Source organism: Solenopsis invicta, chromosome 5, assembly GCF_016802725.1.
Source record: "Solenopsis invicta isolate M01_SB chromosome 5, UNIL_Sinv_3.0, whole genome shotgun sequence".
Classification (NCBI taxonomy): domain Eukaryota; kingdom Metazoa; phylum Arthropoda; class Insecta; order Hymenoptera; family Formicidae; genus Solenopsis; species Solenopsis invicta.
This window is the reverse complement of record NC_052668.1, coordinates 8,555,209-8,581,351: the sequence shown is the minus strand read 5'-3', so window position 1 is coordinate 8,581,351 and position 26,143 is coordinate 8,555,209. Positions and strand designations below refer to the sequence as shown.

Below are 26,143 nucleotides of genomic sequence, written 5' to 3'. Positions count from 1 at the left end.
CTGAGGAATCGATTGCACGAAGTGGGTCTGAGATCACGGAGTCGTGCCCGTGTGCCTTCTTTAACAATTACACATCGACGTGCTCGATTAGAGTACGCACGAGGTCACATTGAGTGGACAGAGAGACAATGGGCAAATGTGCTCTTTACCGACGAGTCGCGATTTTGTCTCTTTGGTAATGATGCACGTGTTCGTGTCGTGGACGACGTTTTGATCGGGCATGCGTTGCTCCTGTTAGAGCATTTAACGGTGGCTCGGTAATGGTCTGGGGAGGAATAACGTCAAGGCAACGCACAGATCTTGTCATTATGCCACCGCCAGGAATGACAGCAGTGCGTTATATTGATGAAGTTTTGAGACCTCATGTGGTTCCAATGAGCCAACAAATGGGGAGGAATTTTATCCTTATGCAGGACAACGCGAGACCTCACACCGCGGCAGTTACTCGCGAGTTTTTACGAGAAAATGAAATCCAACTGCTACCACATCCTGCGGTCAGTCCAGATTTAAATCCCATAGAGCATATCTGGGACATTATGGGTCGCAGGTTAAGAGATTTGGCACGATCACCAGCTAATCTTCAGGATTTGTCAGAAGCTCTAATCAGAATTTGGAATGAAATTCCTCAAGAGGAAATTAGAGCATGCGTAAATATGCGCACGCGGTTGCGAGAAGTGATCGCACAAAGAGGAGGTAATACGAGTTACTGAACTTTTTTTTAGTGCTACCGATAACACACACACACACACACACACACACACACACACACACACACACACACACACACACACACACACACACACACACACACACACACACACACACACACACACACACACACACACACACACACATGATGTACAAAATCCGATCAGCAACCTCCCCGTGGTGTACATCGGATAATGCTAATGCTGGCGGTAGCTCAAAAATGCACAGGTATCTTTGAAACGCCGTAACTTCGTGGAAAAAAATCGCAGAAACTTTATTTTTTTTTTTAAATTGTAGGGAAAAGTTCAAACTTTATTTCCCTGCTAATGGAAACCGCGAGAAAAATTCTAGAAAGTCCGTGCAGTCCGCCAAAGTTTGCAAGTTTCACTACGAAAAACACGTCCCCAGTTTTGTGAAGCCACAGGGGCAGGGACGTCACAAATTAAAAATCCATACATACGTTTTTAAACTAGAGATTCTAAGCTTTAATTTAAGATAAAATTCAAGGTCCTACAATGAATTTTCGCGGAGTTATACTCATTCAAAGTTCGTCAATTTTTGGCCGAAATTTAGTGATGCCATAATTTTTTTGAGTAGTGTATATTAATAGGGGAGGATTTAAATGCAAAAACGGGTAGAAAGGGGGGAGGCATAGGAGAGGAGGAAGAGAAAAGGGTATGGGAAAAAGAGAGAAACTCAAAAGATGGAAAGATGAATGAAGAGGGAAAGAAATTGTGTGGTTTTTTTAAAGGAATTAGGATGGTCAATTATGAACGGTTGCATAAAAGGAGATGAGGAAGAATGGAGTTATACTGGAGGGAAGGGGGGGGGGGACTGTAATTGACTACGTAATCGGGAATGAGGATTCGAGAGGGAAAGTGGTAAAGATGAAGGTGGAGGACTGAGTGGATTCTGACCATCAGCCATTAACTGTGTACGTGAAGGGAGGAAGAAGAGGAAGAAAAAGATTGGGAAAAAGAAAGGCAAAGAAAAAAGAGGGGTGTGGACGGAAGAGGAAAGGAAGAAATTTGAGGAATACGTAGGCAAGAGGAATAGTGTTTTGGAGGGGGTTAAGGAGGGTTAGAAGAAATTAAAAAAGAGAGTGGAAGGAGCATTGAAAAGAGTAGAGAGAGAGAAAAAAAAGGTGCGGAAAGGATGGTGGGATATGGAATGTAGTATGAAAAGAAAAGTAAGGGAGGAGTTTAAAAAGTGGAAGAAGAAAAGAGAAAAGGGGGAGAAATATAAGGAGATGAAGAAAAGAGTATTGTAAGGAAAGGAAAAAAAGGGAAAAAGAAAGATGGGAGAGGGAATTGGAAGATGTAAGAATGGAAGGGGATGTATGGAGGGTAGTGAACAAGGGAAGGAGAAAGAGAAAAAAAGTCAGGGAAGGGATCGAAATAAGGGAATGGGAGGGACACTTTAGAAAAGTGTCGGGGGGAGTGGAGTGGAGAAAGATGGTATCAGTAGGGAAAAAATAGCAAGGGCGATAAGGAAATTAAAAGAGGGAAAAGCAGCGGGAGGGGATGGTAAATGAAGTATGGAAATATGGAGGAAAAGAAATAAAGGAATGGCTGTGGGAAATATGTAACAGAGTATGAAGAGGAGAGGGGTGGCCGGAGGAGTAGAGGGAGGGGGTGATAGTGCCGCCAGCGAAAAAAAAGGAGAGGGAGAAGGTTGAAGAATATAGAGGAATTACGTTAACGCAAACGGTATACAAGGTGTACGCAACGGTACTTGCGGAGAGATTGAGGGAGAAGGTGGAGAGGAAGGGGATACTCCCACCAAGTCAAATGGGGTTTAGGAGAAGAGTAGGCACGATTGATCAAATCTACGTACTGAATTATCTGATAAACAAGAGGGTGGCAGTGAGAAAAGGCAAAATGGTGGTGCTATTTGTAGATTTGGAAGCTGCGTTTGACTCGGTGGATAGGGAAATCCTTGTACAGATGATGAGGGAAAGGGAAGTTAGAGAAAGTTTTGTCGTGAAGTGCGAGGAGGTATTGGAGGAGACCATAAGTAGAGTGAGGGTGGGGGATAAGGTAGGGGAAAACTTCTTGACGGGGAGAGGGGTAAGACAGGGGTGCCCTTTGAGCCCATGCTTATTTACGCTGTTGCTGGCGGATTTAGATGAGGAGTTAGAGAGGGAGGGGTGAGGGGAGTGAGGGTAAAGAGAAGAAAAATATACTCATTAGCGTATGCAGATGATGTGGCAGTGGTGGCAGAGGAGAAGATAGGGATAAAAAGGATGATTAAGGCACTGGAAAGTTATATAGAACGGAAGGGATTAAAGGTCAATGTGGAGAAGACGAAGGTAATGAGGTGTAGAAGTGGGGGCGGAAGACAAAAGAAGATGGTGTGGAAATGGAAAGGAAGAAAGAAGAGGTGAGAAAATACAAATATCTAGGGTAAATAATGATGGCAAATGAGGGTTAGAAAGAACATATAGAGGAGAGAGTTAACAAGGGAGCGATGGTGATGAGAGAAGTGTGAGGGATAGGAAAGAGGAAGTTTGAAAAGGATTGGTCAAGAAGGATATGGTTGTTTGATAGATTGGTTTGGACGGTAATGGGATATGGAGTGGAGATATGGGGCTGGAAAAAAAGAGAGAAGATAGAGAGGATATAGGACAGGTTCTTGAAGTGGATTTTGGGGGTTGGGAAGTGCACGCCGGAGTACATGGTGAGGGAGGAAGTGCAGAAGGAAAAGTTAAGGGGAAGGGCAGGATTGAGGGCATGGAGTTAAGAAAAGAAACTGGGAGAGGGAGGGGGAAGAGAGCTGGCTAGGTTGTGTTTGAAGGAAATGAGAGACAGGGCAAAGGTAGGAAGTGATGGGTAAATAGAAAGAGGAAAGGAGAGATTTTTATGAGGAGGAAAGTTGGAACTTAATAGAGATAGAAAAGATGAGAGAGGTGGGGGGGAATTGAGAGGGAAAAAGGTAGTGGCAAGAGAGAGTAGAGCAAGAGAGAGTGGCAGGAGGAGGAAAGATGGGAGAAAATTAGGGGCTCTAGATTCACCTTATGGTATGGTAAGGTAAAAGTTAAGGTGTTGCCAGAGTACCTAAAGAAGGGATGGAAAGAGCAAAGATGGCAGAGAGAGGCGAAGTATAAGCTGGAAGACGGGATGATGGGGAGTAGATATTGGGAAGGGGATGTGGAAAGGAAAAGTAGGATATGTGGAGGTGGAATGGAAACTTGGGAGCACATATGGGAGGAATGCACGAATTGGAGGTTGAAAAGGGAAGGCAGGAGATGGTGGATGAGGTCTTGGGAGAGGACGGGGAGGGAGAAATATGGATGAGGAAATTAGAGGAAATAAGAGAAGGAGGAGAGTGGTTGGGTATGAATGAGAGTGTAAAAAGAAGAGAAGAAAATGCGGCGGAAACAGAGGTCCAGAGAATGAGTGTGGAGGTATGGATAGATGAGTAATCTTTCTCTCTTTTTCTCGTGCGTTGTAAAGGATGCAAGGAATAAAATGTTGAAACTTTGTAAGCGGAGCGGAGGTCCGCAGTGTACTCCGCAAGGAATAAAGTACCTTAATAATAATTATATCTTTTGAAATTTTATTTTTAAATTTGAAGTCAGCAACTCCAAAAACCCTTATATATCAATTTTCACACGTATTGGTAAAGTCTATGATGTTTTGCCTAGTTTTTCGGAATTTTCGAACACTGTGCATCGGTTTAGATACACCGTTATACAGTAATATTACAACTTAAAATAAGATAAAAAAATCTTAAAATATTGTATAACGATATATTGCAATGAAATATTATAGTATCGCAATGCAATATTATAGTTTTATTATTAAGATATAGAAGATTACGGTGCAATGTACTTCTGCTCATATTATTTCTCTTATATTCGCATTACAATACAGAGTCATATATAATTTTAAAATTATTGCAATATTTGTGGTATAAAAAAATTAAAATTATTTAAGGCCTCATAATATTATACAAATATATGTATAGTAAAGCAATTGTAATGTTACTATTATACTATTGTGCTCCATCTTTGAAATTTGAATACCATTGTGATATCTTTATAATATTTTGGTAATACTCGTGTTATATCTCGTAATATTGGAAAAATAATATAATGAAACTACTGTTATATTATATGTTATTTAAAGATTTACAAAACATGTAATATTATATATTAGTTACATGACAATTATGTTACAATATCGCAGTTACATTAATACAAATAACAATGTTACTTATAGTGTTAATTATAAATAAAGTTACAAAAAGGTTTGTTTTTACTCAGGAAAAATAAAACAAACATTATTTCTTATAATTTTTGAAGTAAGGAATTCGATGATTAAAATTAAATAAAAATTATGTTACATGACAGAAACACACAAAAAATTAAATTTTAATCAAGAAAATGCACAGTATCACAGTTAAATATGTGTAGCATGTCGATTCGTCTGCAGAGAGGTTTTCCCAATCTAACGAACTGCTATGGTACATCGTATAAGCGCACGAAAATTTTTCCTTTGCGCCTGATATTTTTGTTATTATAGCATTTTTATAAAATATTCTGTATTTTTAAAAACATGATTTATCACACTTTGTACCATCAATATAAGTAACGTAGTATATTATTTTGCAAATGATTGCAACACCACGCATTTTTCCGATTTAAATGCAATTTTCTATGTGTTCCCATTATGTGACGTAATTTTAACTTTACTATGAGATACAACATAAGTTTAAAGATTCAGAAAAAAATTTTTTTTCCTAATTTTTTCCGCGCATTTTTCTGGTTTTTTTTCCTAAGGGCAGAATAATTCATTGGAAAAATTTATGTGTGTTCGTAAAACATTTGATTTTTTCCGTAAAGAAACTGATTGTGTACAAACTCAGAAAAAAAATCGTATTAGTAATGAGAAATTTGAAGACAAATAATGTATTACACCCAAAAAGATATTTTATTTATAAAGTAAAATTTCCTGTAATCTCATATTCTAAGCGGCAACCTTTATAAAAAGAGTATTCCTCTTCAAAAATTGTGAACTGTTCATGAAAAATGTATTAGATAATATTCTGATATCATCTAATACATATTATAAGTTTTTCTCTTGTATTAAGAGGATATTTATTTCAAATGGATGCCATTTTGCATGCAATACAAAAAACAATGTGTGTCGCTGCGTAGCACTACCGTGAGTGTCGCGCGAGAAGATTTATTAACCTGTAAGCTCTTTGTGAAAAGATCATAGAAAGGTGAAGAAAGAATAATCAAAGGGTTAGTGAAAATGTTCGCGCGGTACTCAAGACGCAAGTTTTATCCTATTCAAATCAGCTTTACTTCAAATATAACTTTTTATTAACGATACCACAAGTGTACGATTAGCTTAGTGTTAGCATATTAGGTTATTGTTCCAAAGATCTTAGGTTCAAATCCCGCCGGCGCCGATGCGTTTTCAAAAATTTGTAAAATAATGCGTAATTGTAATTAGTGAAATAGAATTTTATATGTGAAACAGTGAATACAGATATAAAGCTATAAAAATAATAAAATCTGTTTAAAAAAATTTGTTTTGTTTTTGCAAACGTCATGTGCTTGAATCTTCACGTTAACCTGCCTATTAGAATAGAATATATCCAATAGCAATAACAATATTATATAATCAGTATGCAAAAGAAAATTGATAGTAAAAACAAAATAAAGTTACTCTAACTGTAAAAATATTGTGCTTAGACAATTTTCTTGTTTACTTCTAAAGGATTCCTCTTAAGGACGTATAAAAGAATAAAATCCTCTAAGATTTAGCGGATTCAATTAATACAAAGATAATTTTTTTGGAGTGTATAAATAAACATGTATTATAAATAACTATGTATTACAAAGTTGTAAGAAAAATAATAAATATGTTATATGAAGTAAGAAAGTATGATATAACCATTCGTTAAACAACTACAAAAAAGTAATAATGCATATTTTAAGGTCTCTTTATAAGGCTAAGTGGAACCTGCAAGTGGTACCACAGCCCCTCTAATAACGCTGAGCGAAGAGAAGAGACACGCCGAAAAGCGTCGGAAAGGCTCCAAGGATAACCAAGGAAAACCTATCCCTCAGTGAAAAGACTCACTAGAAAATAAAAGACCCATAAAAGGACCATTAAATACTGATACAGAATTCCCTGATGAGAATAATTATTGCGGAGGGCTATCCCAAGGAGGTATTTATCGATGAGCAATTGGCACAGGTTTTAGCACATCTTTCTTAAGAGAGGGCTTGTAGTGGTTAGCACGGATGAGACATCGCTGATCTGGCTCAAGGAGCGGGTCGGAAGCATCTCGCCGTGGGAAAACACTAAACTCAAAGCTTGGAGATGCTTCAAAGGCCATATATAGCGATAGTTAGGATTTCTGGGTTTTTCGAAGACAAGACCGCTCTCTTGGAATGGTTAGAGAAGCGGAACCTGAGCCACAGCTCCGCAGGTTGAAAAGTGTTTACTGAAAATGTAGGAGCTACCAGTGATGATAAAAATTTTGTTGACGGGATATCGGAGTCCAACATTCTGAAATTAAAAGCGTTAGAATATAAACCATTCTGAAGCTCGACCAAGTTACCTTTTTAAGTTGAGTGGGGCTCAGGGTAGGGTTAAGGGCAATAAGGAGGACTCTCCTTAAGATCGTACCATAAAAATGAGTCAGGGTGGTCTTCACCTAAATTCTGCACAACAGCAAACGAGTCTCGGAAGTTCTGATAAGGTGCACGTAGCTATTTCGCTGATAAAAAAATCTTGGCTGATCCAAAATTGTACTATGGCGTCATGTGGAAGAATTTTTAAATCTCCGACAGACGAGAAATCCTTTGTGGTGGTTAAAGGTATTGACGCTCTATTAATATCTCATTTATGTTTTAAAGACGTAGTGGTGGTTGAGTTAGATATCGCCAACGATTCCGGAAAAAGAAAGAAAGTGGTGGCATTTTTAACATACTTTCCTAATGATGAGGAGGGACTCCTGCCGCCGGAGCCAGTGATTAAATTGATAAAATTCTGCCAGAAAAAGCAACTTCCCCTCCCTGATAAAAAAAAAAACTGATAGAGAATGATGAAAAGGACAAGAAACCGATTCAAAACAAAAGAATTCCATTGTTTTGTATCAGTTTTCTTGTCCTTTCTATGGTTTCCTATTGGTTTTTTTTTATCAAGGCTAATAATGGATTGCGATGTTAATGCGGATCATATAATTTAAAGAAGTACGGACACTAATGTTAAAGCTAAGAAATTATTGTTTATAGCGGCAACGGATCTGAAAATTCTCAACAGAGGTAACGAACCATCTTTTGTACGGTAGTGAGAAGGGAAGTTCTCAATACTGTTTGTTCCAGGTAAATATTAAAGAACATAGTTGGGTAGAGGATTTCAGATGAGCACTTACTATCCGATCACGGCTAAACCATCTTTAAGCTGGCTTGAGCAAGAGCAGAAGTGAAGTTTAGAGATCCTAAGGAGACTGATTAGAACTTAAAGCAAAGGGACCTGGCTTGCAGTCTCACAAGAAAGGTTTGCGAATCCGAAAATTCAAAAAATTCTGAAATTTTGTGTACACAAAGAGGAGTTTATCCATAACACAAAAATATATTTTGTTTGTGCCCATTTTCAGTTTAAAGGGGTGAAACACCCTTTTGAAAAAAATTAATTTTTTTTCAAAGCGTATATTGTCAAAACTATAAGAGATAGAAAAAAAATGTTCTACATGAAAGTTAAATGGCTCGAAGACTACTTTATAACTGAAAAAAATTAAAAAAATTTTTTTTTAAATATTTTCTCCCACCGCTTACGTATTTTTTTCAAAATTTTTATTTCTTTTTATAAACAAAATAAAGCTTATTTTATTACAAATTCAACGGTATATGATAAAGTTATAATGCGACATTCCCATTTTCCAAAAATAATTAAAACTCACCCCATAACGCATGGTACGCACATCAATCCGTGTACTATGGAAGTATTCCCTTTCGATTTTGACGAGCGTTTAATACGTTGTAGTATAGATCAAAATAAGGGACACGTATTTTTTATTTCCCAAACATTAGTTCTAATAACGTTCTTCTTATCGATTCATGGACTATATATTGTCCCAATATTGTTTCAAATTTAATACCTCGGGAAAATATATTACTACTAAGATTATACCTAAAGGCACTACAGGGAAAATACAATCATTAGATGTTTACGGATTTAGAATTTGAAAGAACTTTGTTAAAAGATTTTTGGATGCTGTTTTTCTATTAGAAAGTAATATAAATTTGCATGAACGAAATAGTATAATAAAATTGCAATTTTTGATACACAATCAATTGTCATTCCCACAATATCACAACTTATTTAAATATTCGTGGTTTAAAAGTGGTTATATAAACAAAAGACCAAAAAAATTTGAAAATCCTGCAGAATTTAGTTTTAACAAATCTTCTACAACATGTAATATTGAAGGTTGCAATAATACAGCTAGTAAGATGTTCATGGTGCAAGATGTCATGTTTAAAACATTTCTTCGTTGAGCACCATTACTGTGATGAGTATAATGAGTGAATGATTACAAAATATAAAATTATATAAACACTTAAAAATTATTTCACTATTGAGTACATTAAAAAATTAGGTAAACCAAAGGGGAGCAGCCTCTGATGACCTTGACCTTGACACATGTTATCAATGGGAAGGTACTGACAATGTAAATGACATACACAAGGTATTAAGTAATGCTCACTTTTCATTTAAAAAAATATCATTACAGAAAGAAAAAAACCCCCCTGAACCCCCTCCCCGTATTTTTTCTAACCCAACCCACTTCATCTCAGGTCCACTAATGACGGGGTAGGTGCGGGAGAGGTTGAGCCATAATTTCAAATCTAATGTCGCAACGTCAATTAGATATCCTTGGTCAAATTACAATTAAAATAGGATTAAGTTGGGTTAGAAAAAATGCGGGGAGGGAATGCGGGGGGGGGGAAGCCTCTTCCCCGCCCAAGCATCTACTTTTTACACAAAACTACTAAAAATAAAAAAAAACTATTTAAAAACAGTTTTTCTACTATAACGACTAAAGTATTAAAGTTAGATAAAAAATGTATACAATTTTTTTTATAGAGCTTATTACTAGCTTCATTTTTTGTTTGACATATTATTTCGTAAAATAAATATTTAGTAAAATAATTAAGAAGAACTATTTTTTCTTTGTCTGACAATATTTTTTAAATAAGAAGTGGGCATTACTCAAAACCTTTTGTATGTCACTCAATACCTTCCCATTGATAACATATGTCAAGGTCAAGGTCGTCAGAGGCTGTTCTTCTTTTGTAAAGTTGTACCAAAAGTTATTATGTAAATCAAAAATAAATAACATATAAAAACGTAAAAAAATATTTTTAAAAAGATAATCTTAAGATATTATCAGGAAATAATATACAGAAATGAATAAACAATAAAAGTTTTACTAAAGAGAACTAATAAAAACTGTAATTTTTTATATTATTTATTAAATTATTTATTAATCTGTATTACTGGATATATCAATCGCAACAATTTTGCATATGAACATAGAAAGAGTATACGGAGGCATTTGTAATTAATTATCAAAAAGTTATTTTGTAAGATACTTTCATTATATATGGTTGAATTTGGAAAAAATAACTTTTAATTTGGCTGAAAAGAAAATTTAAAAAATATAAAAAAAACTTTGGGTGATGGGAGTATTTTGGTAAACAAAGTAAAAAAATTTTTTTACAACTTTATAGTACTCTTTAAACCACATAACTTTTGTTAAGAATATTTTCTTTTATCTCTTATACTTTCGATGATATTTGCCCCGAAAGAGAAATTCCGTCTTTCTTCGAAAAAGTGTTTCACCCCCTAAATTTAAGGTTTCGCACATAAAAAAGTATGGATTTTTTAAATTTTCGTGTTTAACAACATATTTCAAGAAGAATCAAATCGACGCCGAACACTTGTGACATGTCGCTTGTAAATGCATCAAAATGGCGCTTACAGAAAGGGAACGTATTATTCTTTTGATGATGCAAGGGTACGGTAACCGCAAACGGTTATTTTGAGAAGTTCAAGACTTACTTAATGCTGAGTTTTGGCAAGGCAGGCAAGGGATTTCTGCAGCCACTGTACAAAAAACATGTAATTGTTTTCAAAATACAGGATGCGTCAAGGTTTTGGATTAGCAAAGGTCGGATAAGCCAAAGATCGCTACAAATGAAAACATTTCGATAAAAATGTTACAATTATTTGTAGAAGATCCTCATATCTCTACACAAAAAGTTGCCCAGGCTCATGACTGTAGCTATACATCTGTTATTCTCAAAGATTCCAGATTTTACCCATAAAATTATTCTTGTTCAGGAATTATTTGCACATAATTTTGATTGCCGACTCGAGTTTTGTAATGTAATGATACAAAAAATTAATGATCAACCAGAATTTCAAAATAGAATTGTTTTCTCAGACAAAGCTACATTTATGTTAGATGGTGCAGTAAATAGACACAACAGTCGATGTTGGAGTGATTCTAATTTGCATTGGATGAGAGAATCCAGAAGCCAATATCCACAAAAACTAAATGTTTGGGCGGGAATAGTTGGACAGCACATAATAAAATCATTTTTTATTGATAACAATCTGACAGCACAAAAGTATGAGGCCATGCTCCGGAACGATATTATACCAACCCTTTGCAACATTTTCAGATTTTGAATTACTTTGGTTTCAGCAGGACGGTGCGCTTCCGCACTTTGGATTACAAATGTGGAATATTTTGAACAACACATTTCTTGAAAGATGGATAGAAAGAAGGGGTGTAATTGAGTCACTATCCAGACCACTTGACTTGTCTTCTTTGAACTTTTTTCTTTTGGGTTATTTGAAAAACTGAGTACACAAAGTTAAACCTCAAAATCTCAACGACTTGCGACTACAAATTATCAACGAAGTGGCATTAATTACTCCAGAAACATTATAAAACGTAACAACTAGTTTCTACAATTGTCTGGCCTATTGTCAAACTGTAGAAAGTCGAGAGTTCGAACACTTATTGTAAACACATACATCTACCTATCCACGTACCCCCCTCCCCCACCAACACGCATGCACGCACGCACACACAAGCGCGTGAGGTCTGGTAACCGTCACGACCTCGCCGTAAACCCTGGATAACGCAAAGAACGGTAATGCAATAAACGGTAATGCAATAAACAAGGAAATGCAAATTTTTGTTTTATGATCATCACTTTTGATTAGAGAATCGTAGCGAATTTTTTCAAAAACGGTTTTTTTTTGTTTTTAAAATAAACTCTAAGTTGACCTATCATGCCATTTAAAATTTTTATGTCACTCCGCCCTCATGCCCCTAAGAGGCAGATAGTAGGTGGATACCATCCTGCACAAAAAATACAGTATACTGTAACATTTAAACCTCACAACTTGGAGAGTACTCAACGAAAATAAACTTTCTTGTAGGGTTTTGGAAAGGTCTTGACCAATTATTAGATTCTGGAATCAAAAATGGGGTATTCCATTTAAAAATATCGACCTTGACGTGACCTTGCAATGGCAATGCCACTCAAGGTCAAATTGATAAAATAAATAAATAGATCTTTTTGAGTCATATAACTTTTGTTTAAAACACTTTTCTGTAAAACTTATATTTTCTGAGTTATTTAGGTAAAACCAGACTTTTGTCCTACTCTGTATATAGAGGGTGATTCAAGACGCTCGCAACAGCCAGCACATACGTATTCCTTATAAAAAATTGAGTCAAAAATGTTAATAGCAAAATGTTAAGGTGTCAATAGTTTTTAAATGGTGAGCGTTTGAAAATATCCAACCATGAGGCGTGATATTTGCATCGTCAAGGGCGGTGCAATCAAACAACCGGCCAGGCGCTTTGACGAGTACCGTTAAAAAGCACAGTGCCAAATTTCAAGTATTGTAAAGGTTCCGTAAAATTTCTATTAATATCTTGAATTTAGTTTAATTGACAAGACGTAATGTCAATTGCATATTTTTTACTCATATAAATAAAATCTACAATTTTTAACACATTTAAAATGTTTTTAAAAATTTCTAATGCAGTTTGTATTAATAATACATATAGCTTATTATTTACTTATCTCAATTTTTTCATTGTATTTCTCACTTTCTTTCTCATATTGTAATTTGAATTTTCATTTATTTTATTTTTTAAATATGGAGTATTTATTTATATTCAATGCAAATTTCAAATGTAAATTTTTTCTAATATTGTTTTTGACAAAAAGTTTTAGAAATGTTTGTCCACTGAAGTTTTTAATATTAATTGATCAGATAACTTAACTAATATGGATATTTTAGCGATTAATTTATTTTTTACACATAAAATGTATTTTAAATATATTTTTTACTTATATAAATCATGTTTTAACAAATTTGCAATTGACATTACTTCTTGTCAATTAAACTGTTCAATGTTAATAGATGTTAATAGAGATTTCACGGAACCTTTACAATACTTAAAGTTTTGGCATCATGCCGTTTAACGGTACTCATTAAAGCTCCCGGCCAACCGCTTGATTGCGCCGCCCTTAACGGCGCGAACATCGCGCTCTATGGTTGGATATTTTCAAACGCTCACCACTTAAAAACTATTGACCCCTCAACATTTTCGACTCAATTTTTTGTGAGAAATACGTACGTGCCGGCTGTCGCTAGCGACAACCGGAATCACCCTCTATATATATATATATATATATATATATGCCGGCTGTCGCTAGCGACAACCGGAATCACCCTCTATATATATATATATATATATATATATGGAGGGTATATACACAAGCTTTGGATAAAATAATAGGAACACCTGACATATACATAATATTTATTTATTAATAAGGGCAACCATTTGCTTGTAGAACAGCTGCAATTCTTCGCGGAATAGATTCGTAGAGTGTCTGAATAGTTTCCAACAAAATATCCCATTCTTGTACTAAAACATCCGCCAATTGCTTCAATGATGTTGGAAATAGAAATCTGCTCTATACTTTCTGCTCTAAAACTCCCCACCATGATTCAATTATGTTGAAGTCTGGCGATTGTGCTGGCCAGGGAAGATGTTTGATGATATTCTGATGCTCTTCAAACTAAGACTGAACCTTTTTGGCTGTGTATATAGGCGTATTATTATCTTGGAATATAGTGTTTGGCAGCAGTATGCTAGTTATAGTAAGAACTTTATCATTGAGAATGTCGAGATATTCATTTGTAGTAATCCGGCCAGTGATGTGAATGAGAGGTCCAACTGAATACCATGATATAGCTGCCCAAATCATAACGGAACCTCCCCCATGCTTGATTGTAGGAAGCAGGCAGTACGGATCGTAGGCTTCTTTTGGGGTTCTCCATACATAAACCTGGCCGTTAGTAGGAAACTATGTGATCGGTTATTTATCGGACTATACAACATTCTTCCAATCATCAAGTGTCCACCATTTTATGATCGTGGCACCACTTTTTTCACAGCTTAGCGTTGGCTTCCGTTATAAGGGGTTTTGCAATTGCAACCCTTCCATGAATGTTAGCTTTGTGGAACTCTCTCCGTACTGTTTTTGTCGAAACAGTATTACTCAGCTGAGCGTTGAGTTCTGCTGTCACTTTTGCCGTGGTAGTTTTATGTTGTTTGGCCACAACCCTTTTTAATGTTTGTCGGTCTCTATCAGTTAACTTTGGGTTTTGTCCACTATTCCTCTTCGCCGATGATGTTTTACCATGTTTTGTGTATGCTGTCATTACCGTGGATACTGTCGATCATGAAACGTTAAACAGTTCAGTTTTCGTCACAGACGTTCTCGCCAACCAAGCACCAACAATTTGCCATTTTTCGAAGTCTGAGAGATCACGCATTTCACCGATCGCTTGTTATAACCGTCGCAGGACAAAGCGAATAATACACTGAAATATAACCTACAAGATTTGCCACGTAAACTGCGCATTACATGTGTGTCGCATTATTTACACGGAAACAGTGTTGCCAACATGCAACAAACTGCACTATATTGCATGGTATTCATATTATTTTGTCCGACTTCTCTCTCTCTCTCTGTGTGTGTGTGCGTGTGTGTGTGGGGTGGGGGTGTAGGTGTGTGTGTATAAAATGTAATTTTAGAGTATTGGTAGTTCCCTAATTAAAGGGTATCGGTACTTTCCCAACATTCTATATTTTTTATTGTATTTTCTTGCAGTCAATTTTGAGAACTTTTTAAAACACTATAGATAAATTTATTTTCGTTAAGTACTTTCCGAGTTATGACGCTTAAAAGTTACAGTACACTGTAGCTTTCAAGCCTCACAACTCAAAAAGTACTCAACAAAAATAAACTTTCTTGTAGTGTTTTGAAAAGCTCTTGACACTAGCTATTAGATTCTGGAATCAAAGATAAGGTGTTCCACTTAAGAAAATCAACGTAATCTTGACTTGACCTTGATTGCGCAACCCAAGATCAACCTGATAGGATCAGTAAATAGATATTTTTAAACCATATAACTTTTGTCTGAAACACTTTTCTGTAAAACTTACATTTCCTGAGATATTTAGGCGTCCCGACCTTTATGGGACACCCTGTATATATGTGTATTACATATAAAATATATACAAGTTTGATCACATAAAATTAAAGAAAATTGAAACATAATTTCGTATGCATTATATATATATATACATATATATATATATATATATATATATATATATATATATATATATTTTGTATAATAGTTTATTGCTATCAATATTTTTCTCTGCATTTCTTTCAAATATCATTTCTGTCTTTTATATAAAAGTAACATTGGAATTGATTTTTTAGGTTTCTACTCGGGGCAAATTTTGACCATTTTTATATGCTCTCTTTTGATGAGGAAAGTAGCATTACTAATTAAATCAAAATTTTACATATATATAGTACTAATAAAACTAATAAATATTTGTACTAAAATTTATTGAGATCCACTTGTTTAAAAATTATTTATTTAAAACTGTCGTAAATTATAATAATTTCCGTTGCAAAAACCATTATAAATTTTCATTGTTTTCTTCTTTGTTGATAATTTTATAACTCAAATATGAGACCAAAAGTTCACCGCACGGTTTGTATGAAAAAGACATTTTTAGTTTATTTGTTGGAATTTTTTATATGTTTTTAAAACTTGTATTTCTAATGAAAAATCTGAATTTAAGAAATATTTTTACTTTCAGTTTCTAAATTAAAAGTATTTAAAGATCTTTTTCATGACATTCGCTCATATGTTTACCTACACGAATTTGAATGCTTGCTCACATATGTATGTCGACACATATAAATGCCCTTAGATCACTGCGTGCGTGATCGCGCGCGCGCGCATGTGCGTGTCAGCAGAGATATGAACCTAATATTTTGAGATTTGACGCATCCCCATTTAAATCCGCGTAACTTCGTAAACAATCTGTAAATCGTTTAATGACGTTATCAATTTCAAAACTAGAGATTTCAAGCTTTAAAATGCTTTTTCTAAAATTTTTTTACGATTATTTTTAACAAAGTTGCACTCTTTTGAATTACGCCTATTTTTTGGAATCAGAATAGGTGTTTATATTATTTTGTCCAACCCCTATATATTTATAACATTGATTTCTTAGAAAAAAGTGTCAAATAAAAAATAAAACTCTTGAAATTGTCTACAATAAAGCTTCTATGCATAATTTTCGTAATCGTAACGGTATAAGTTTAATCATACTTTCAAATAGCGCATACGCGTAATTGTGCAAAATAAAGCATATATTTGTTCTATTATATTAATTGTATATACTTTATGTATTAATTATAAGTATTCAGTATATGGGGCATTATTTATGAAGTGATTTACTCCAAAAAAAGGAGTTTTCCAATTGTGTTGTTTACACAAATTGTAGCTTTATTAAAAGTAAAATCGTTGCCCAAAGATTTTGGCTAATAACCAATGGATTCTCTACTAACAGAGGCTTGAATTTTTATTTTTTGGGCCGATAACTTCCAATAGACTATTCCGAATTTAAAAAGCCAGTAGAGGTTTTGTAAACTCTTTTTACGCCTTTTAATCTTATGAATTTAGATTTTTTGAAAAGTCAAAACTTATGTAAGATCTCCTAATTTTATTTTCTCTCTATCCTCTCTTCGATTAACAAGTGACTTCTCAGAGATCCTGTATATGATGTCTAACAGTATATATATATAAATAAATATATATGTATATAATATTTGAAAAAGTCATACTACGTTTAGCCACAAGCAATAAAGCTGATTAAATCATTTGTTTGTACTGGCAACAGCGCTCGAGCTGTACCGTGGATGACGCACTTGATAAAGAGCTATATCTTGAAAATTAAAAAGCTGCCCATCTTGATCATGGTTTCATTTTAAAAGGGAAGATTTCTACTTTTTTTAAGATAATTGAGAAGAAAATCGAAGATGTTGAGAAAAAACTAAATTTGAAAAAAACTATTTTTATTACTTTTTTTTCAAAAATCTTGCATAAATTTTGACTTTACAAAAAATCTAATTTTATAAGATTAAAGAGCGCAAAAAAAGCTTTCAAAACCTCTACTAATTTTTCAAAATCGAAATAGTCTATTGTAAGTTACCGGCGTTTGAAGTTAGACGCAACCCAAATGATAAAAATTCAAGCCTCTGTTAGTAGAAAGTCCATTAGTTGTTAGCCAAAAGCTTTGGGCTACAATTTTACTTTTAATAAGGTTACAATTTGTGCAAATTTCAACACGATCGGAAAACTGCTTTTTTTACAGGGGAGAGGGGGGTGGATTACTTCATAAATAATGTCCCATATTAATTATATATTTTTTGTAAAAAAATATAATAAAAGCCTAAAAAAAAGTACTGCGAAATTAATGAGTCATAGGGTCCATGCACGTATAATAACTACACATATACACACGCACGCACGCACATAGAGGGGTGCAAGGGGGTAGGCCCGCCCCCTCTCGCTCTCACTCCGTCGGTAGAGGAACTCGCTTTACAACTTACCTACCTATGACGGAAGAGTATCTTTCATATTATCTCGTTTTTTTTCAAAAACTCTTAATTTTGTTTAAAAAATGTGTCATACATTAATGATGCATTATATTATTTCAAGAGCTATAACTTTTATTTAAAACATTTTTTGTTAAATTAATATTTATTAAAATAATCTTAAAAGCCGACATTTATCAAGCTTTTAATTTTCATTTTTTATCTTAAAGATCACCTTGTCGGTAATTTTTATTATCATATTCGTAATCAAAGCACCAAAATACAGTAGTATACTAATTTGCAACAAAATCGGAGGGTTCACTTTTTGAAATTGCATTTGAAGGATCTCCCAAACAAAGATGTATGCTACCGTGCTAAGGGCTGCGTGGCGCAGGAGATGCTGCACTTTGAACGACGTTTCGCAAATACCAGGCATCCTCCGGGAATATTATCGCCATAACTTACAAGGAAACACAGGAAAGTGTCCGCCTCAGATTAAAACGAGGTTTTAATATGTTGTAGTACAGATAAAAATAAGGGACACGTATTTTTTTGTACGTGCCCATATGCACTTTAAGGGGCTGAAACACCCCTTTGAAGAAAATCGGTTTTTTTCTTTCGAAGCGTATGCCGTCGAAACTATAAGAGATAGAAAAAAATGTTTTAAATGAAAGTTGAATGGCTCGAAGAGTAATTTATAACAGTGGAAAAAAAAATTTTAAAAAATTTTTTTTAATACTTTCCCCCACCACTTACCTATTTATTTTCAAAATTTTTATTTTTTTTATAAGCAAAATAAAGCTTATTTTATTACAAATTCAACGGTATATGATAAAGTTACGATACAACATTTCTATTTTCCAAAAATAATTAAAAACCTCACTATACGCACGGTACGCGCACCCGTCCGCGCGTTTGTGCGCTACGGAAGTGACTCCCTCCGATTTCGACGTGCCTTTAATATGTTGTACAGATTAAAATAAGAGACACGTATTTTTTACACGTGTCCTAATACACTTTTAAGGGTGAAACACCCCTTTGATGAAAATCGGGTTTTTTCTTTCGAAGCGTGTATCGTCGAAACTATAAGAGATAAAGAAAATGTTCTCAATGAAAGTTGAATGCATGTTTTTCTTGCATAAGATGACAAAAACATTTTGAGGACAGTCTGTGTCTAACATGAAAACGCAGACATTGAGAAAAACATTTACTACAAAATAAACGATACTACACTAAAGAATAACAACACCGTAATGTTGTAAGACATTAATTTCTTGTTTAGAAAATAATATGTAATTAATATAAGTTAAACATTTATTTACTGGTCTACATGATTCGACTAGAATATTTGTTCTCTTCAACATTTTATAAATAAGGAAACTTGGATTACAAAAAATTATTACTCACACATTCCATACCTTCACTATCTAACGCCAGCTCATCAACTAACAACAAGAGAACTAACATAAAACTAATTAAAAAATTAGTTAGAAATTTCATCTTTTATACTGCATTTATGCAATTCAATTAATGTGTTTATTAAATTCGATTAGTGTAGAAATATGCATAACCACGCTACTGGCGCGTGCACTTTGGGTCATTTCCTTACATACGTAACTCTTGAATCTATACATGTCAATACTGCAGAGACGTAAACATTCTATTTCAAGATAGGAAATGACTCTAAGTGCACGCCAGTAGCGTGGTTATGCATATTTCTACACTAATCGAATTTAATAAACATATTAAAGGCACGTCGAAATCGGAGGGAGTCACTTCCGTAGCGCACAAACGCGCGGACGGGTGCGCGTACCGTGCGTATAGAGAGGTTTTTAATTATTTTTGGAAAATGGGAATGTTGTATCGTAACTTTATCATATACCGTTGAATTTGTAATAAAATAAGCTTTATTTTGCTTATAAAAATAATAAAAATTTTGAAAAAAATAGGTAAGTGGTGGGAAAAAGTATTAAAAAGAATTAAAAAAAAAATTTTTTTTTCGCTGTTATAAATTACTCTTTGAGCCATTCAACTTTCATTTAAAACATTTTTTTCTATCTCTTATAGTTTCGACGGCATACGCTTCGAAAGAAAAAAACCGATTTTCTTCAAAGGGGTGTTTCAGCCTCTTAAAGTGCATAAAAAAATACGTGTCCCTTATTTTTATCTGTATTACAACATATTAAAAACTCGTTTTAATCTGAGGCGGACACTTCCCTGTGTGTCCTTGTTAGTCATTCACGGCTCTGGCTGGGTGATACTGCGATTCCGTGGTATTCGTGAAATTTAGCATGGACACGGTATAACATACAAATTCTAATCCCTAATCTGTCATTAACAGCGTGGCTTCCTTAAGAAACGAACGTCCAGATGATACATCTAATGCGGGGACGGTCTTTTTTCAAGACAAAATCCACCTAAGATAAAGTAAGGCGGTCAGATACCGCTCTAAGGAAGCAATTTCCCAGAAAAGTTGAGGTTGCCAAAACTTAATCTGCCTTCTTGGGATCAGGTACAGACCGTAGCGTTAATGCCTGGGTCACCGATTTTAGGAACCACGTTTCTTTCTTGGTTATTTTGACGTTCATGACCGAATGCCGCGCACAAAACATATACGCAGTTAGACTGGTAAATGTGGTTGAAATGAAATAAAAATCTATTAAAAGAATAATATAATATTGAAATAGAGTACAAGAAGATGGGACGAGTAATAATCGAGAGACGGAATCAATAATATATAGACTTGCGGACGACGGACGTGACAATTCTAACGGTTGACAATGCTCGTAAACAGAAAACACGGCATGGAAACAGGCTGTAACAACCCGTTTTTCTTGTATAGAAATCGCGCGCGGACGTAGCTCGTTGGTAATTCCACGGCACGATTCGGGTTAAGAGAGAACTAGACGGCGGTTTGAACGTATAACGTATGTACAAGTTTATTTAGCGAATAAATTACAAGACAAATGAGTCGCGATATTTCCAAGAACGTATTTACAAAGTAGGCGTGTGCGTGTCACCGGTGATTTCACGTCGTCGGCCGTATAATCCGCCGGTGACGATCGTGCGGCCAATTCACGATTATTCGTGCGCTGGTCGGCGAGTTACGGTGATGCACCTGATTCGGTCGCCTCGGAAACGCGGTTGCCGATACTCGTACGGCCGGTGCAAGCCTTCGACGCGAGCGATTGTTTGGTTCGACGTGCGGTCCGTTTTATCTATTCGTGTTTTCCCGAGACTAGGTCGCGTCGGGTTTCACGGTCGCCGGCGCGGTAGTGGGACGCGGGAAAGCACCCAGCTGAGCGTCCCTTTAAATTTTACGGATCCATGGCGCGTCAGGAGGAAAGACGGGTGTGAGAATGGTAGCCGTCGAGAACGCTCGACAGAGGCTAAGACGCTTGACCCCAGGACTACCTCAGGAGACTTCTTTGGAAATTTAGTCGGCGGAGTAGCTTTCCGAAAAATCGGCGGAAAAGAAGCGCAGCATCTCGCTGTTCCGGCTCTTTTATACCCGAATCTCGAGACGTCGGGGATGCTTGGTGGCGGTTCGGTTTGTTTCGGCGTCAGTATCTCGAGATTGGTCGCTCGGAGAGCGAACGGAGGCGAGTGAGCACACCGATAGCGCATGCCGGTTCGCATCGGTGCGCGTGCGCGGCGAGATATTCGGAGCGCAAATGCCTCGTTGCCCGTATAGGCGCGTGTGGAGTTTGTTATGGGCGCGCAGCGCCTTTTCTTACACCCGGCGGATGTTCGGCCGGGTGTTTTGGTGGATGATAACCGGTCCGATGGGGGTTGCGCGTAGGCGGTTTGTTACAAGGCTATTTACAAAGCGGCGAGCCACGAGACGGAATTCAGCGAAATAGTGCGCCTTCATTCGGAATCGTGACGCCGCCGGATTCTCGATGCAGGTGGCCGTGTTGTTGGCCTGACAATAGGTTTGTGACGCGGCGCGCAGTGGGATCGCGGCGCGGTATACGAATCCATGTATTAACTGCGTCGCGGTCCGTCGCGAGGCGGTTAATAGCGCTGTTAATAATCAAGTGACACTACCCCGCGCTAAGTGCGCTTGGTGGAGGCATGGAACGCCCTCTACGCGTGATAGTGTCCGACTCGGGATGCGGTACAGAATTGTCTTTTCCGCCAAGTGTTTTGGCTGGGCCCAAGTTTTCTTGAACCCGGTTGAAAAGCGAATAGTCGGACGGAGTCGGATCGGAACAGTTGAATGCCAAGTGGCTTGGCAAAAACCAAGTTTGCTTGACCTCGTTTCTCAACCTAGAATGTCTTCTTCACGGCGAGCCGATCGGAAGCGGAGAGATCTCTGTTTTAGAGAATTCTCGATCTTTTATACCCGAGAGTCGAGAGGAAAGAATGTGCGGAACGGCTGGGTACGGTACGGAGTTAGCATTTCCGCCATTCGATCTTGGGTATTTCGAAAAAAACCGCGCGCGTGCGCGGCAGCGGACGGTAACGGAGCGAGAGCGCGTGCGCACGGAAATATTCGATGCGCGGATACGTTTGAAACTCTCCCGTCTCAGTTTTGGTAATTTAAATGGCGCTATGTGCTGATTTTTGTTGTCTGGCGGATTGTCGGCCGGACGGCTTGGAGAAATGGACGGTTGGGAAAGGGGGGTTGTCGGAAGGCGGTTCGTTACAGGCTTTTATTCTATTCCGTGATTTTTTTATTTGCGAAATACAAAATTCTCGTGTCCATCTAGCGGCAGTGTTGCGTACGGCTCAAAAATTTTCTGTTTATGTGTCTCTGTGCCGTGCAGTTTCAAAGTTACATCAGATTATAAAGTTTTTACGCTGATATTGTGATCAAGTAGGTGAAAAAACAACGTACAAGCTTGGAATAGGTACGAGAATTTGACACAAAATCCGACACACGTAACATCACTGTGCGCTTTCAAGATGATAGCACATAAATTATGCTATAATCTTGGTATTATGATATTGTTACATTCGGAGAATTTCATGATTTTCCTTTTTGCATATATGAAATAAGCGAGGAAATTGTACTCAAGATTTACAACATTCAATCGTCATATCCGGAGCAATCCACGATTTCTCTTTTAAAAAAACATCATCTCTTGGTTATTATAAGAAAAAATTGAATATTGTCCCTGAAAGATATAATGCTTAAATATCCAGAGTAATAAAATAGAAGCAAAAAAAGGACCCATACAGCACAGAACTTGCAACAATATTGTTGCAACGTTGCAGCAATGTTACAATGTTGCAGCAATGTTGCAACAATATTTCTGCAGTTTTCTGTGCTGTATGGGGAGAAATCGTGCAATAACGGAATTATGAACAATATTTGCTCATTCTAACAATGATCCATAAAAACGAACAAAACCAGGACTCGAAAAGAAGAAAAACCTAAATGATATTTAAGTTCGACGACAACAAAAGATAAGATTAAGTTACGACGCCGGACAGAAATTATAGAACTATAAATCAAAATTTATAACCCTGGCTTTGTTTGTCTGAACGCATGTTTCATCACAAACTGAAAAATGATTCATGTGAAAACTGAGTCATAAATAAACGGACGCGGCGATATAAAAAATCAGAGACAAACTTTTTAGAAAGAAAAATCATAGATAACAAATCCCTTAAACGATTGTGTGACGCAACTGCTCGCCCCTTTTAAAGTTAAGAAAAATCAGGAGAATATGGAAAACTAGCCAACAAGAGATCATCCGAAAAGATGATTGAGAGAGCGTTGGTGAAATATTCAACAAACAAGCTTAAAAGCTTCAACGACAAATAAGCTACAAGAAAAAAGATCAATCTCAAAAAGCTTCACCCAACCTAATCTCCACCTTACTTACTCGATCACTCCAACACCCTTTCCTAAATCCTATAAAATGTGCAACTTCTTGACGCTCCGGCATCATTATCATTATCATTTTTCAAAATTCAAGATCCAAGATTCTTATTCTTAGTTTCAGTTTACAGTCAAAGCTGTGCGTTATTTTAAAATCGTTTTGAACTTAGAATCTGTACGCAAGACGCAGACCGTTTAGTTTCAAGATCATTTTTCATCAACAACCTCCAAAAATCAGAAAACGTCATTCCTCTGCTACCATAAGTAAGTTTTTCACTCTTTTTAAGTTATTATTCAATTTTCCATTCAACTCGCCAGGAATCAATCGCTAATGAGCAATCACAGCCGTTTATGTTCCAACTCCTTGCTTCCATTATTATTATTATTATTATTATTATTATTATTATTGGTATCAAAATTTTCTCTTCGGATTAATACAGCAATTCCCATTTAAAACAATTTCCGACTTTCTCTCTAAATATTCCTTAAATCTCTACGTAAATATAAATGTTCTTTTTCTATTCTTAAATCTTAAGTTCTAATTTGATTTAATAGTTAAAATATGAATCTCAACGCATAATTATGAATTTATTAAAGAATAAATTAATTCCATCTTTTCCTCATATACGGACTTACCATAATGTTCAAATTCAGATTTACTAATTAACTACTTTGTAATAATCTTGAAAATAATAATGTTATAGTTTAATTTCTCTTTTATTCAGCTACAGCGTAATTCCTATTGATAATAAATAACGTATGCTACTTTTAATACTTTTAACCTTTTAAATAATCATTAATTAAATTCTTTTCTTTTATCTTTTTAATTATGTACTGTAGCTTTAATTTTTATAATAATTACGTAATCGTCTAACCTTGCAAATTAAGCTCATATAATAGTAATGTATGTAAGTTTCAAACATCAAAATATATGTTAAGTTTTAGTTATAAAAGACTTTAATTTAATTAAACCCCCTTGTTACTTTTCCTTTTAACTGAAAAATCACCTTAGGTCTGATCCCGAGTTAAAAAGATTCAACTCTCTGAATCAAATCAGGGCCAACGATCGCACAACTTTCGAAAAGGCGTTAAAGCGTATCTTCACACGATAACCCTTATTTCAAAGTCCCTAAGTGCGTTTGGCCTCGTGCCTTACGCCCAATCAGTACGGCCATGAGTTAAAACATTTGTTACGTTCTTCTCTGCTTTACCCGTACCACAGGTAGCCTACCCTTTCTACCTCTCTTTTAAGACTGGACGTAACAATATAATTTGAAGCAGTTACATAAATCTGATAACATTGACCTTCACAATACTAGTACAATATCGAAATTATTGAAAGTCACAGCATGCTTTAGTTGTGTTTTTGCACGTTTGATTATTTATGTTGATGTCCACCAGATATCTACATTCGTGTAGCAGACGGTCTATGTATGCCAATCGGATATTAGACATGAAATGTACATCCTTTGGACGACCAGTGTTATGTAAGACATCAATATTTATGTTCTACATGGTTTGTCCGGAAAGTAATGAGAATGATTCTGAAGCAATACTTTTATTGAAATTAGGTTTAAATATACTTAGTAATTTTCAAAGTAGTCCCCTTGAGAGTCTATACACTGCGTCCAATGTTGCTGCCACTGTCCATAACAGCGCTGGAATTCTTCAACGGAGACACTAGTCAAGGTCTCGTTACAGCCGCTTGGATGTTTCCATTGGTCCCAAAATGGTTTCTTTTTAAGACAGATTTGATGCGAGGGAAAGAGACAACAAAAGAAGTCGCACGGGGCCATGTCTGGGCTGTAGGGTCGTTGTGGAAGCGTTAGACTGTTATTCGTAGCCAAAAACTCCTTCACTGTTAATGCAGTGTGGCTCGATGTCGTGATGAAGGATCCAGGTGTGCTAGATTTCCGAGCGAACGCGCGTAACGCCTTTCTTCAAACAATCGAGTACTTGGGCATAAAATGCTGCGTTTAATGTTTGTCCGATCGATCAAACTTCTTGTGAACAATTCCTCTTAAGTAAAAAAAAATAAAAGAAAGAGCATGGTTTTGTATTTTCAATTTGCTCATTTCCGTCTTTTTTTGTTGTTGTGCCGGAGTGTACCACTCAAAACTCTGACTTTTTGGGTCGTACTTAAATACCCAAGTTTTATCGCCGGTTATCACTTGTTGAAGAAAATTGGGTTCACTTATCAAACGATCAGTCAATTCGTGTAGAAACGAGACATAATTTTTTTTTATTAGCAGTCAAAACTTTGGGAACAAATTTCGCACAAATTTTTTTCATATGCAGATTCTCAGAAATAATTTTATGTACATTTGTTTTAGGCAGTTCAACAATATCGGCGATCATTCTAACATTGAGACGTTGATTTGAGTCCAACACTTCTTTTACACGTGGTACATTTTGGTCCGATATTGTCATTAAGGGGTGTCCAGAACGTTGTTTGTCTTCGACGTTTTCTCGTCCATCCTTGAAGGTCATCGGAAAACTTGAGCAGAGGACTTGACAGAGCTTCTTTTGTGTAGGCTTGCCGCAACATTTCAAGTGTTTTC

The 26,143-nt window shown here is 36.0% G+C and overlaps 1 protein-coding gene across 9 annotated transcripts in view; it reads right to left on the bottom strand.

The window, feature by feature from the left end:
• The window catches only part of LOC105198947 (monocarboxylate transporter 10), a 429,682-nt gene that overhangs the window by 65,406 nt on the left and 338,133 nt on the right, over positions 1-26,143 (bottom strand). The window lies entirely within an intron of this gene.